The sequence below is a fragment of the Hippoglossus stenolepis genome, chromosome 1 (genome assembly GCF_022539355.2).
Source record: "Hippoglossus stenolepis isolate QCI-W04-F060 chromosome 1, HSTE1.2, whole genome shotgun sequence".
Lineage (NCBI taxonomy): Eukaryota > Metazoa > Chordata > Actinopteri > Pleuronectiformes > Pleuronectidae > Hippoglossus > Hippoglossus stenolepis.
The window spans coordinates 17,857,487-17,871,963 of NC_061483.1; positions in this window are offsets into that span (position 1 = coordinate 17,857,487).

Below are 14,477 nucleotides of genomic sequence, written 5' to 3' on the forward strand. Positions count from 1 at the left end.
CGACCAGCCCTACATTTAAGTAAGCATGTTAGTTGATCTGCATTGTCCCTTTAAAATAAGTAATCATGAACATAGACTCTGACTATCAGTGTACCTACATGCGTGCACCAACCAGGTGTCCAGACTGGCTTTGGGGCACACTGGGAAAACATCAGTGAGCCTCCCTTTTGGGAAGTCCAAAAATCCATTAAAGAACCAGTCAGTCTCTTTAGCGGCCCTCTCTTTGGGCTTATCATGAGACCATGTTGCTTGAGTTTTTCTGAACGGGGCTCATTTCACAGAGCCGACCTGAGCCCCCACCTCAAGCACCAAAAAAAACCCGAAATCTTATGTTTGCATTTGAGACCCTCACCTAAGAGAGGTGGGCAGACAGACAGACAAGCTATGTTATTTAGCCGTTATTTGTCAGACAGAAGTAAGGTGCTATCGTTGTTCCGATTTAATGGCCTGTAAAGGACATTGCAGCATCAATTTTCATACAGCATTGTGTGTGTGTGTGTGTGTGTGTGTGTGTGTGTGTGATAGTCAGAAAGAGGGGGAGAAAAAGAGCAAAGGTGTGTGTTAAAGTGTATATGTGTGTGCAGCTGATATTGCCACGGCTGGAGTCTTGGAGCCTTTTACAACCTTTCCTTTATTATTTCCTTATCGCACTGCTTAAGGCCTTCCCTCCCTCCTCCCCCTCTCTCCTTCTCCTCCTTCCACCCTCTCCTCCTCCTCATCCTTAATCCCCTCCCCGCTGCCTTCGCTCTCTCCTCCTCCTCCTCACCATTTTTCTCTGTCTCTCCATCCATCGCTTTGCCCCTGCAGCTGACACGGCGATATTGCTCAGTTTACACTTAGACGTCAGCGTGGCGTGAAAACCTCAGAGCATCAGTTTCAAACCCTTTTCATGTTGTTTCGGTTTTAAATGCCTGAACAGATTCTTTGTTTTAAATGCTGCCATTGTCCTGTCTTAAAAAATCATTCATTTGATATGATCTACTTTGATTTAGTTCGTGGATTTGGGTGGATAAAATCCTGCTATTTCCATCAAGGACAACACAAGGAAGCAATAAAACACATTTTAGTCTTAAACCTGAACTTAACAAGAAACAATTTAACAAACATGATGTGCCAAGTATGTTTCTCGGCCTCTGGACCCTGGAATCTCATTCCAAACCTTTTTTGTAGAGTGTAACCACAGCTAAGAGACCTTGCTTTTCCTCCATCTGCTCTCTCGCTCTCCTCTCTTCTGAACCGCCATTACTAAGGTACCTTGTAAACGGCCTTCAACAATTGCCTTAGTCGTTCACGTAGCCGGCCTGTAACACAACCAATCAGCCACCGAGTCAGTCAATCAACTTAACAACCAGTCCATCATTCCGTTGGTAAATCACGCTGACAGTCAGTCAGTTAGCCTGTTAGCCAGTTTCTCACCTCCTCCCTCTCCCACTGTCTTCACTGCGAGGCTGTACTGCAGTGGCACAGTGTACCACGGGACCTTTTCAGCACAGCTCTTATGGCTTCCCCAAGCAAACATCTATTCACATCCTCCTGGTTTCTCAACTCCCTCTCTCCCAACCTCTTTCGCATCCTCCCTTTGTCTGTCTTCATGGTGCTTGTGCACCACGGGGCCTGTTTTTTTTTTTGCAATGTCCCTATGTTGTAGGTTCAACACTGCTTGCGACCATTACCAATCATTAAAAATTGATAGAATAAGAACGACTCTACTTGAGCAACGATAGCCTGTGGCTAATGCATTTAAACTGAGAAGCACGCACACACACATGCTTAGTTGACGATGCATAAACACGAATGCGCACACAAACATGCTGGTTATGAATGTGGGCATGCATAGAGATTACTACACATGCAAGTGCAGGAACACACAAAACCACACACAGGAGACCAACAATAAACTCCCCCTCACTGACATTCACACATTTTATATGCTCCTATACAGTCTGCCTGTGCTCATTTGCACAGGCAGACTTCCAGGATTTATGGAAGTTTAAATTCCTTCACATGGACACACTCATACCCACTCATGCAAAATGGGGTAAACAAGCAAACACAAATACATAAACAAATTCAAAAATAGCACATTCACTTTCAACTTGCAGCACTACATTAATATGACAAACAGCTTGTACATCGTTCGCATGGCTGCAGTCAAAAAAGCTGTGTGTATACACATACACACGCGCACGCGCGCACGCACGCACGCACACACAGCACGCACGCCACACGCACACACACACACACACACACACACACCCACACACACACACACACAACCGCACAATGCCTAAACACTGTGGGCCCCACACAACACACTTTTAGCTTACGCATGGACATTTACACACAAAGGGGCACTCAGGCACAAAATAATCCTGTCACCGTTCCCTCCTCACACACACACACACAGATCTAACCCTAACCCTTTATTTTTCTCTTGAAGGCTGAGACAAACACCCACACTCACAGACTGTTTATTCTCTGAAATGATTCATCTTCTGCAGACTTCTCTACTTCTTTTTTACAGATACAGTGGCAAAACAACCCTTGCGCATTTTGCAGAGCAGTGAACCCCTTAATGTGAGTGACAGCTGCATGAAAACACTGGACTGTTCAGCAGATAAATGGAAAGCACTTTTTTTTTTACTAAAACCACAAGCAAAGTCAGAGGGAGATGGGAGGTGCTTGTCATTGAGTGTGGAACAAGGAGCCAGAGACACTAATAAACAATCTGAACCCTTTGCCAACCTGGAGAGTAATTATTACTTAGGGTCTATGTATTTCTTTCGGTTTGTGTGTGTGTGTGTGTGTGTGTGTGTGGGTGTGGGTGTGTGTGTGTGTGTGTGTGTGTGTGTGTGTGTGGGTCTCACTGTCTCACGCTCTCTCCCTAAAAATCACATTAATGGATGAAAGTAGTTCTGCTGCTGCTGACTCGTCGCTTTGAAATGGAAATTTAACTCATTGGCTCCATATGTGGAGGGCACATACTCACACACTCAGTCGTAGTGCAGTACAAGACACACCCACACATGCACAGCGTAGGTGTGCTGTAACAACGTCTCACACACACACACACACTATGCCCTTAAACCATGGAACTAAGCGAGAGTAAAAGTGAAATAACACTAATGTAACATTAACAGACACATTAGCCTGCTTAATGTTAGCCCGGTAGCCAGCCATTAGCCTTCAGCTTATAGAAAATGTCATGCTAACAGAGAGAAGGAAATAATAAAACAACTGAAGTGCTTCATCAAGTCACATTATATTCAGCGGACAGCAGGACCAAACCAAGAGACACACAGGTTTAAAGCTGGAGGAAGTCACAGTAGACTGTCACACAGGAGGTTTATTCAAGATAAAATTCTTAACCCTGCTCAAGTGTCCATGAGCAAAACGGTGAATCCCTCCCAGTCCTAAATGATCCTCCACTATCATTTTCCCTACCTGGATCAGTAATTACCATTTTACTTTTATCTGTGTTATTTTTACTTGCTAGCCCTAGGATACACCATAGTAAGGAACGGTTGTATCTACACGCCGACAATAGCACCACATCAAAAAGAAGGAAAAAAAAATCAGCAGATGAATTTGCTGATGCAGTGAGGCCAGTGCTACAGAGGGCCACAGCAGAAGAAAAAAAACAAATACACATATGCACAAAACATAGGTCCATAAAGAAAGCGGATTTCTTGGCTTTAATTCTGCCGCAACACTGTTCAACTTCATACGCAGTATGTACCAGTTTAAATGCAAAATGTTAAAATAAGGGTTCAGCAGTGGAGCCCCTTGCTGGTGACTGACAGCATCGTCATCGGCTCAGTCATAATATACACTGTGGCCCTCCATGAGCCCAACAACAGCATTATTACCAGAGTGGCAGGGTGCATTCGAATACAATACAATTGCTTAGCTTAGAAAAACTGCACACGCTACGTATGGCTCTTACCTGAATTGAGCAGAATCGTTCAGAATCAGCAAAGTGATTCATAACTTCAACCCTATTGTATAACCTGTCCTTGGGGGAAGTTTAGCGGAGTGAAGTTTCAGAGAGTGAAATGTAAAGAATACACTAATTTGCCACATTGAAGGATTTATGGCAAACTAAGATTTACGCACAGCTTTTAACTCAACAATGGGGCTTGTGCTCAACAACAAGACATGCTTACAAAGCAGATATACAGTAGATGTTGCTTTTCTAGTTTTGACTGAGTTGTCGTCAATCCACTCTTTGTGTGTGTAATGTTAAGAACTGACACCAACAATCGACCATCTCTCTGCATAGTATTTTTTTCCCCTTTTCATTCGATTAATGCGCTGTGAAGAAAAACTGTTATTATGATCGTGAAAAGCCTGCCTTCCTTCAATGGAGTATAAAACCTTGTGCATCGCCTATATCTCACAAGCCTTCAACCTTGATTCAAGCTTGTATTGAAGCGTCCAACAATCCATTATCTACACCACTTATCCTTTGAGGGTCGCAGGGGGGGGGGGAGACAGACCCAATTCAGGCTGACGCTGGGCGAGATGCGGAGCACACCCTATTCAGGTTGACAGTCCATCACAGGACCAACATACAGAGACAAACAACCATTCACACCTACGAGCAATTTAGAGTCTCTGAATGACCTAACATGCACGTTTTCGGAGGGAGGGAGCCAGAGTACCAGGAGAAAACACGTGGACACAAGGCTTACCACTGTACCACCGTGCCACTAGCAATACATGTAAAGAAAAACTATACATCTAGTGTTAAAGTGAGGCACATATGAACTGTATATACAGCAGGTGATGGCAGCAGAAAGTGTAATGTTTGGGAATATTAGTACAAAGAAATCAACTGGTGCTGAAGCACAGTTCACCACAGAACAATTCATATTTCGATTGTAGACGGATGAATGTGAAATGTTAATGTTCACAGTTTGGGAATTCTGAGATAAAACAAGAGAGGTTTAACACCTCACATTTTAATAAAATAATATAGACCTCAATTTCATGCATACACTGAGCTGCCAATGTGCAGTAAAAGCTTCATAAACCCATTTAACCATTACCAGGATGCATTGCACAGTTAACCTGAACAGGAAGTTGTGGGAATAATGTCCTAATCTGGAATTGGTAAAAAAAAAAAGGCACTTAGCTGTTGATGGGCTGAATCATTTCACAACCCTAACCCCTTTCACAAATTAAATTTAAATATATGTTTTCATGGATTTTTTTGTAGCCACAACGACCGATCTTTCATTATAAATTCCAGTTGAGAGCTTCATTTCGTGCTTATTTTTAGAGCTGGCTGAGTAATCCTGCGTTATGAAATAACCCTCAGCTCCCACCACAGCGAGGCGTCTGCACCACAAGGTACAGGAAAACAGCAACAAACTGCTGCTCTAAAGTGGGTGCTTCAAACGCTCTGTATAAGCAATACACAAACTTCCAAGCCATAATATAAATTTGAATACTTTATAGCTTGTTACAGACCCTTGCTCATGAGACGTGTATTAGGGGATTTAATAGCATACAGTAGAGCTATATTTAGATGCTGAATGTATTCAGACAAACGGAACATTTAAAACGATAAATGAAGTGGTCTCTGACAGCTAGGTTTAGGGTTTCAGGAGAAAAGAATTTATATATCTATATATATATATAAATATATATATATATATTCACTAACGTGGTGGTTCAGAAAGAGCCTGACAGCTAAAGTAGACACGGCACTTACTCAGGCATACTAATGGCTGGTAAGACACAATTGGACCAGCAATGCAACAGCACTTTTATGACGTTCATAATTTCAAGTCCGGTCATTTCATATGACAAACACATGCTCTTTTATTTCCCGTTCTCCATGCTCTCCTCTCTGATTTTAGATGACAGATAGATGCAGGACTCTGCAGTGTGTGATGCAGTATTTACAGCAGGCATGAAATATTTGAGTCCAGGCATTAATATCAACAGATTTTAGAGCCCTGTTTGCTCTTGCCTTCAGGTCAGCACAGTGGATTTCCCTCCATATCTGAGGTATAAATTCAGGGCGGACAGGGTTATGATGTCATTACTTAATGCCAGACATTACTAGCTGAGCAGCACAAGATGGAAAAGTCATTCCTGATTAATCGCGTGTGCTGGGGAATACATTTTAATTTTCTTTTTCGCTCTGTCTGTCAGTGCACAGCAGCGCCTCTGCTTCCTTTCCGTCTTTAACACACTCGTTCTGATCTCGGCCCCTATCTGAATTTCTCTCTCTCTCTCTCTCCGTCTTCACACATATTCTCCTTCCCTCTGTGTGGGTGTCTCTCACTTGGCCCTTCCCCTGCATTAGTCTCCTGTATGTAGGCCACAGCTCTTTTAAAAGTTCTGTCATTTGAATACTATAAAGATGGATCACTTGCACATTTTTAAGGGCTTAATACTTTTTTTTCCAGCTTCACGAGCATAATAATTTCCCATGTATACTTAGCACGTATACTTTGCGTGTCCTCTGATGGTTAATTCTAATCTGTGACACTAACAGCAGCACTTTTTTTTTACTTCATATGTCCTGCATGTATAATAGTACCTGCTAGATTTAAATGTCAGACTTGAGAGGATGAAAAACAAATGGTTCACAGCTTCCAGTGTTCATTACAGTTGTCCGCAGCCTCCTCTCTGCAGCTTCTTCTCTTCTCGTTCACACACCACCTCTTTGCTCTCCATTGAACTGTGTGCTCTGAGGTAGTTAACTGTATTGAAGTGTATGTGTATTCTCTGGTCTCCCTGGACAGCTAGAAGGACCCTGAAGTACCTGAACATCGTCAGTACTCAATGAGATATCTCACGAAAGCACACACTCTCAGACACACAGTATCCCCTGCTCTGTTCTCGAGAATTGTTTGTGGTTTTCAATGTGGCCGAGGAGAAAACATAGAGGAAAATTTCACTATTTCTGTGTGTGTGTGTGTGTGTGTGTGTGTGTGTGTGTGTGTGTGTGTGTGTGTGTGTGTGTGTGTGTGTGTGTGTGCCCACCTTTTAGTCTGTCTCTCCCACGTAAGGTGAAAGTTTTAAGTGCTCCCATGCTTCTCGTATACAAGAAGCAGAAAATCGTTACAAAATACACACGCACAAGAACACACATTTATCCATAAGGAATCCCACACAAACGTGCACACAGACAAACAGCACTCACACACAACTGAATTTAAAGCTACAAAGGAAAGTATCATTAACACGTTGTGCTCATGAGAATCAGGACCGATACGAACATCTGATTGAGTTACACCATCAATATATCAATTATTGATTTTCAAAGTATATACTCTAATTATCTGATAATTTGTGTTTTGTTCTTCGTGGACAACCTCACCTATCTTTGAACCCAGGTGCTCTACAATTCAATACATTCAGTATCACTTTTGTTTTACCATTTAGTCTTTATAACAGCAGTAGAAACATTCGATAATAATGTAGTCATGGGCATGATATATACATTAAAGTTCAATAATGTAATGTCACAAAGTATTTTCAACAATTCGATCTTTTGTAAAACATTGCTTGTAGAACTACAAATGAATTTTACCAAAATGTAATCATTATCTGTTTTTACACATTTGGTTAGCCACAAGTTTAAGTTAAGTTTAAGCTGTTGACAAATACATTAATTAAAAGAGTATATGCATTCAACTATACTAGATTGTTATAAAAGCATTTATAATATGTTAAACAGTTTTTGTTGAATTCTTAATGAGAGGACTTTAATTGCTTGCCCTATTCATCTTTTGTTAATTAATATTTGGTTTCTTTGTCCTTATTTTCAGGTATCGTTTTGTTATTCTAAGTTTTCTATTTGGATATATGTCTGTAAAACAGGAGATAATGAGAAAGATCAAAGATGTAATGAATAGTCTTTGAATGACTCTTAGTAAAAATATTTAAAGCAGGATGACTTTAAGTTGAGTATTCTATTCTTCTCAAATGCTCTATATGTGGGGGATTATATAAACAAATGATCCACTAATGTATCTAGTCCCACATCCTTCTTCAGTGAATGGAATGTGCAGGTGGCATCACATGACCTTAGTCATGTGATAGCAGGTGGTCACATATGGAGGGAAGATCATGACAATTGGGGACATCTGAGAAATTCACTGAAGAAGGCCTTGCCTCCTGTCAAAAGCTGCTAAAGGAGCTAAGTGGATCCTCTATTTAGAATATCTACCACACACACTAAATGTGTCCCCAAGGTCAAGAATGAATTTTTAATCAGTGTCTGACACACACATCAATTTATTTCTTTCACATTTTATTATGCCGTCTGAATTTTCACTAGATTCATTGACACATTTCACATTTCTCCTTTATGTCTCATTCCCTCAGTTTTGTAGACCTACAGTGAATTTGGATTGGGCAGACAGCTCTGTTTTAATTAGTGTGTGTGTGAGAGAGAGAGAGAGAGAGAGAGAGAGAGAGAGAGAGAGAGAGAGAGAGAGAGAGAGAGAGAGAGAGAGAGAGGGTTTGTGTGTTTCCCATGTGTGTCATATTAGTATGCCAGACGGGGGGACAGACAGCAAGTTCCAATATCTTGTTGTTTGGCATCGATTCAATGTCGGCTAATTGTCACCGTGTGCATGGTCGGAAATAGAGACATTTAATCAGTCCTAAATGAAAAGGGAATTAAAATAAGTCACTGTAATGTCCTACTGATAAAAGCGATTCATAGTCGAAAGTTAAAAATGAAGTTCTCGGACATGTTATTTCATTCTGTGTGTGCGTTTGGGTTTGAGCTCGCAGCAAAGTGTATTTAATTCCATTCCCTGTAGACTGTAGTTAACATTGTATTAATTATATAAGCACTAGCTGAGTTTAAGTGGATCATCATCACAGTTGGACATTTGAATGTTTCTTGGCTGAAACAACCTGTTGATGAGTTTGTTTTGTTTCTCCAAGTCTTATCTTTTGGTAGCAGAGAAGCAGCTTAATTTAAGTATAAAGTATAAATACTGGAACAGTACAGGCCACATGCATCTATTTTTGTGTCTACATGTGCATCTAATATGCATTCATGATTGGCAACTAACACACGTATGTATTAAAATCAATTAATTTTGTTACCTAATCGAAGGTTTTGATTTTTAAATAAAATAATAATTGAGTATTTAACTAATAATTAAAGTGTACAGAATTAACTACTTAATGGTATACAAGGCATTTGGTGAGGACACTCATTGACATAATACATTCCACAGCCCCTTGCCCTAACCTTAACGATCCAAACTAAAAGCATAACCCTAACACTTGTTCTAACTAACCCAAAAAACAAGTCTTAACTCTCCAACAGCCCATTGAAAAAGTGAGGAACGGCTCACAAAGACATAAGTACAGGAACACACACACACACACTCACACTCACACACACAGAGATTACATAACCTCTCCACCAGACCATCTAATTCAGTTATTTGAGTGGTGATTATCCAAAAAAAAAGTCCTAAATAACAATGTCAGAGTCAGAACAAAGAGATCTTTATACAGTGAAGAGGAATGGATTTCAACAAACTTTCTAATGTTAAATAATGGAAAATATTCACTAGGTCTGCAGTCTCCCGTTCCACTGGTTGATAGGTTCGTCGGTCGATATGTTCTCAACTAAAGGAATGAAAAGCGATGGATCTGACTTATTTAACATGTAATAAATGTTGTAGAGTGGAGTTAGCTCCAATATTTGACACCATATCATAGAAGACAGTGAGGCTATATCTTGTTTAGACGGATGCACCAAAAGTTGAGTGCAAACAGCTCAGCAACCCATAAAGCATATCATCAAAAAACATCTGCGTCAGGATACTTCATCAACTTTGTGTTACCATATGTTTGGCTTAATAATTAGGTTCAAATATTTCATTTGCCCTAAATACTATGTTTGTTTATAATTGATTTAGGCTAACAAGGCTACCAGATACAATGCAGTTGGCGTATTGTGGCAAATTTAGTTTATCCAGCCCAATCAATTGGTTGAAGAATATGTAATAATTTTCTTTAGTTGATACAGCGCTAATAATCACCAGCGTCCAGAAAGCTTCGTCAAACTTTGTTCTCCATCTCGACGCTGCATGCCTGGCTCTTATATTTGCTCTTCAGTTTGTGTCTGAAGACATGTGACTTTTTATGACATTTCGAGACAATCAATAATTTGTTATGTAGTGGAATTTGAAAAGCGACATCGGATTTAAGAGGCTGACAACCATCTGGGGTTTGAGGTTTGATCGAATAAATTATTGCTAACCTCCGTCTGTCTTTCCAGATGTCTGTCTGTCTGCCCTTTAATTTAGTCTTAGACTCCGTCTCTGTGTGTTTAGCTCTACCAAATAGCTGCTGGTCTGCTGCGTATCCCACTGTAATAATGTGGAATAACACTAAAGGACTTTATGTGTGGCCATAATAGGGGTCTCGGTGTTGTTGTTGGTTGGGCAGGTAAATTACACTTCATACTCTACTATTTTTGTTTGAACCGAGAAGAATAACAAAAGCAGCCAATATAAAATCTGTTTACGGTGGGGAAAAAAAACAAACGGGAAAAATGCAGATTATGAAGCTGATATACAATGAGGGGAAACAAACACACACACACACACCGATGTGAAAGATAAATCCCAGGTGATAAGAAGCAGTTGCTTCAATCATAAACAGCTTAAACGCACCATCATCATTTTCATCAACATTCACAATTCTCCCACAATCACACAAATCCCTTTCTTTCCAGTTTTACAGGCTGGCAGAGAATAAAGATAACAGCCACAAACACACACACACACACACACACACAATCTAAACACACTGTAGAAAACTGTCTCTACAGCAATGTAGAAGCACAGCGACTGAGGAGGAGTAACAAAAAAAACTGTTACTTACACACACAAACAATTATCAGGAATCTTAACACTGTTGGAAACTATTTTCCTCTTAATCGCAGAGGGAAAGACCTGACTGGTTTGTGCGCGTGTGTGCGTGTGTGCGTGTGTGCGTGTGTGTGTGTGTGTGCGTGTGCGTGTGTGAGGGAGTAGATTAAGTGAGAAATACAGAGGGACAGGCATTGAGACAGAGAGGGAGGAGAAGTGCACACAGAGAAGCTATTGATAAACAGTAACGCTCCCACCGAACGAGCGGAATGTTAACACTTTCTTCTCCGTCCTTCTACAACGTGGGCAAACCTCCACGGCCGCAAAATCCCCACCATCCCAGACCCGCTGGGCTCCCGGCACACAGCATCCATCCTCGTCATGCTCTCCACGGGCTTTGAGACAACTGCTCCTCAGTGAGAGTGACTCCACAAAAATCACGTTTCACTGCGAGCGTGGTGTTTCCTCTCTACATGCCCCGCAGATGACAATTTCACCCCGTGCCCGTCTGTGAGACTCTGTCCAGTCTCGGCTTACTTCGGTTTTCTGTGACACAGGTTATTGAGTGAAACCCGCCCGAGCATCGCCTCCTACACCAAACCGGATTGGCTGCGAGCTATTTGCTGTGTACACTTGGGACAGGACCACATGGAATCTGGTTTATTTATTTTGATGAGGATGCCTGCACTGTTTCCCAGACGTGATGCTGTGTCCAAGTTGGGCACTGCACTCTGCACACTGTCTTCCACGCGCACGCACACGCCAAGCACACACACCGAGCTCCTGTGTGTGTATGTGTGTGCGTATAGGCGCGCTCTTATTCTCTCGTTTGCACTCAGTATCTCGAGCACGCACGCACAGAAAGACGCACACACGCCATATCCAGAGCAGAGCGCACATACGCAACTCTCTATAGCGCACACACACACACACACACGCACGCACGCACGCACACACACACACACACGCGCACACGCACACACGCACAGTCCGCAGAAACGACTGCAGGAATTATCCACCTCCCCTGACTCCGACCTGCGAATAGTCTGATCCCGTCCGTGCATGAATGCGCGCGCGGGCACGTACACGCACACGAGCCATACAAATCGAAAGCCTCCCAAACTCACCCTTGGACGAGGAGAGATCCCCGATGAGGAGCCCCAGCAGGAGGAGAAGCGGGAGGTCGCGTCTCAGCCTCCCCCTCATCGGCAGCAGCAGCAGCAGCTCGGTCGCTCCCCAATCCGTCATTTTGCTGTTAAATAAAATCCAAGCTCGCTTTAATGTTAAAGCCTGATCCCCACCTCACCGCTCTGCTTGGCTGAAGGAAGCGGAGGGGGGTACAAGAGGACGGCCGCCCCCCTCCTCCTTACTCTTCTTTTTATATGTATAAAAAAAAACAAAATAAAAAAAAGATCACACCCGAGGATCAATCACGAATATCCCACACACACATGTCCATGTTAACGTGTGGACGGGATAACCGGTGACGGGTTGACGGTCTGAGATCGGGCAACACGCCGCTGGTGTGAGCTGTCATAGCAGAGACCGGTGGAGCGCAGGAAAGAGAGAGAGAGATGAAGAGATTCAGTGGAGGAGAGGAGAGAGGTGGTAGGTAGGTCCGCACAGCACGGCGAGCGAGCGACGACTGAGAGAGAGGGAGAGGGAGAGACGGGTAGAAAGCATGAGAGAGAGAGAGAGAGAGAGAGAGAGAGAGAGAGAGGCAGGGAGGGAGGGAGAGAGGCGAGGAGAGGTGAGTTAGTCGAAGTAAGAGGCTGGGAGGAAAAGTGAGAGACGGTGGAGGAGGGATGGAGAGAGAAAGAAGGGAAATAGAAGACTTGGAAGAAAGTGAGGGGAAAGGGAGGAAGGGTTAAGAGGGGAAAGGAGGGAGAAAAGAGAGAGGGGCAAGAGAGGAAAGAATGAGATTTAGGGAGAGACAGAGGGAGGACAGAGGAAGAAAAGGAGCAAGTTCAAGAAAAGAGGGAAAGATTTCAGTATAGGCAGTAAGAGAGGGAGATGGAGAGTGATGAAAAGAGGGGGGAGGAGTGATTTCAAGAAATAGGTAGGGATGGAGGGAGAGAGAAGAATTTAAGGAGAAAGAAAGGAGCGAAATGATAAAAGAGGGATAGCAGGAGGGATTCAGTCAGGGAGGGATTAAGGGAGAGATATTATCAGGAGAGAAAGTGAGGAAGAGGAGGACAAAGGAGGGATGGAGTGGGGAAAGGCTCAATGACAGAGGAGGTAAAGAGAGATGAGAGCTGAGAAGAATGTAGGAGGGCAAGTAAGGAAAGGGGTAAGAGAGGAACGTGTGAGGTTTAAGGAAGACAAAAGAGGGGGAAGAGGAAGAAAAAGAATAAAAAGAGAAATGTCATGAAAAAGAGACTTTATTTAATAGGTGGTAGAGGAGGGATGAAGGGAGGAAAAAGAGAAAAATTTCAAGTGAAAGAGAGAAACAAAAGGATAAAAAAGGGATAACAAGAGGGATTCAGTTAGGGAAGGTGGGAAGGGACGAATGGTTATGAGAAAAATATAAGGATTAAGGAGGGAAGAAGGAAAGAGGGATGAGAGCTGAAAAAGAAAGGAGGAAAGGGTGATTCAGGAAAGACAACGACAGAGGGAAGGAGGAGGGGGGGTGGAAAAGAGGGAGACAGAGGAAGGGAAGCGGTTTCAAAGGAGGGAGCGATAGAGAGACAGAAAATGGAAAATGGAAAAAATACACAAGAGGGCAAAAATCAATTACAGGAGAAAGAGAGAGATAGTGTGAGTGAAGAAAGAGGGGGGAGGGAGAGGGGGGTAAAGGAAGGAAGAGATGCAGTCATAAAGTGAAAAGGGGGGGAGTAGAGACAAAGTGAGAGAAAAAGAAGTGATGGGACGAGGAAATGAAGGGAGGTGGAGGCTTAAGGAGGAAGTGTGTGGTTGGGAGAAGAAGAGCAGAAAGAGAGGAGGGACAGAGAGAGTGAAGGACAGAACAGAAAGAGGGAAGGAGCAACTATTATGAGAAGTGAGGTATAGAAAAAAAGAGAAAAAAGAACTAGAGGGCAAAAGGACAGTTTGTCTCTCTCTTCCTGTGGGGACCACCCATCCATAAAATGCACTCCCAGCATCATCCTAAACCAGGGGTCCCCAAACTCTTCAGCCCTCGTCCCCCAGGGGACGTAACCGAGCCAGAGATGTGTGACCCATCAGCTCAAAGGATATTTATCTGAGATGGTTACCAAAATAAAATCACCATACGTGCACAGGTTGTGATGTTTCCTGTGGTGCTGTAAACTGACTTCCTGCACCTGATGCTGTCGCTGATCTCTTGTAAGTCACATGGAGACAAAGGGAATCAGAAGGCTGATGATTACTGATAGGTCTACACATCTTCCGCCGCAAACTCAAAACACACCTCTTCCGACTATACCTTGAATAAAAGTTTAAACTAACAATTTAGTAGCACTTAAATTGCACTTACTTATAGCACTTTGAAGTTTGGCTTTCTTGAAGAAATTGTGCTTTCTTGATTCTTGTCGTTCTGGGTTTGTGGTCCTCGTGGTTGAATGCACTTATTGTAAGTCGCTTTGGATAAAAGCTAAATGAAATGTAATGTTATTACTTGCATGCATCATT